Raw genomic sequence first — 1,800 nt, 5'->3', positions numbered from 1 at the left:
CCAGGAAGAGAGATAATTTAAAAATTATTGGACTATCTGAAAGCCATGACCAAAAAAAAGAGCCTAGATATCATCTTTCAAGAAATTATCAAGGAAAACTTCCCTGATAGTCTAGAACCAGAGGGCAAAATAGAAATGGAAAGAATCTACCGATCACCTCCTAAAAGAGATCCCCAAAGGAAAACTCCTAGGAATATTGTAGCCAAATTCCAGAATTCCCAGGTCAAGAAGAAAATATTGCAAGCAGCCAGAAAGATACAATTCCATAACAATTGTGTGGAAACACAATCAGGATAACACAGGATTTAGCAGCTTCTACATCTTAATGTAGAATGGACCACAGGGCTTGGAATATGATATTGCAGAGGGCAAAGGAGATAAGATTACAGCCAAGAATCACCTACCCAGCAAAACTGAGTGTAATCCTTCAGGGGAAAACAATGGATCTTCAGTGAAATAGAGGACTTTCAAGCATTCTTGATGAAAAGACCAGAGCTAAATAGAAAATTTGACTTTCAGGTACAAGACTCAAGTGAAACATGAAGAAGTAAACAGGAAATAGAAATCATAAGGGACTTATTAGGGTTGAACTGTTTACATTCCTACATGGAAAGATGATATTTGTAACTCATGAGACCTTTGTCAGTATTAGGGTAGTTGGAAGGAAAAAAATATATGTATAGATAGATAGAGGGCACAGGGTGATTTGAAGATGAAGGGGTGATATCTAAAAATAAGGGGTGAGAGAGGATTATACTGGGAGAAGGAGAAAGGGAGAGGTAGAATGGAATAAATTATCTCACATAAAACAAACAAGAAAAAGCTTTTAGAGTGGAGGGGAAGTGGGGGAAGGTGAGAGGGCATGAGTGAATCTTATTCTCATCAGATTTGGCTTAAGGAAGGAATACCATACACACTCAGTTGGGTGTGGAAATCTATCTTACCCTACAGTAAAATAGGGGGTAAGGGGATAAGAGTGAGGAGGAGATGATAGAGGCAAGGACAGATTGGGGAAGGGGGTAATCAGAAACAAACACTTCTGAGGAGGTGCAGGGTCAAAATAGAGGATAGAATAAATGTGGGGTGGGATAGGATGAGGGCAAATATAGTTAGTTTTTTACAACATGATTACTATGGAAGTGTGTTGCATGACTACACGTATATAACCTGTACTGCTTGCCTTATCAATGAGGGTGGGTGGGGAAGGATGAAGGGAGAATATTTGGAACCCACAGTTTTAAAAACAAATGTTAAAAATTGTTTTCACATGCTACTGGGAAATAAGATATAGAGGCAATGGGGTATAGAAACCTATCCTGCCCTACAGGAAAATAGAAGGGGAAGGACATAAGAGAAGTGGTGGGGGAGGGTGATAGAAGGGAGGGCAGATTAAGGGAAGGGGTATTCAGAATGCATGCTGTTTTAGGGTGGGGGAGGGACAAGATAGGGAGAAAATTTGGAACTCAAAATCTTGTGGAAGTCAATGTTGAAAACTAAAAATAAATTAATAAACATAAAAAACATAATTTTAAGCTAATAAACTATAATATATAAAACCTAAAAAATAAAGCAAAAGAAAGAGAAAAAAAATATTTTCCCCCTGACAAGATGTTGGTCATCTAAACAAATGTCTTTGTTCACTAAGCAATTCATAATTTTCCTTAAACTTGAACTGTGTGAATTTCTAGGTCTAGTCTCTAACCTTTTTAATCCATCCAACGCCTCATTTGTTTTTCATGCCTTTGTAGAGACTGACCTCCAGACCTGGAATGGCCTTCCTCCTCTTTCTATCTCTTAGAA

The sequence above is a fragment of the Vombatus ursinus genome, unplaced genomic scaffold, assembly GCF_900497805.2.
Source record: "Vombatus ursinus unplaced genomic scaffold, bare-nosed wombat genome assembly UNPS02014798.1, whole genome shotgun sequence".
Classification (NCBI taxonomy): Eukaryota; Metazoa; Chordata; class Mammalia; order Diprotodontia; family Vombatidae; genus Vombatus; species Vombatus ursinus.
This window is presented reverse-complemented; position numbering follows the sequence as displayed.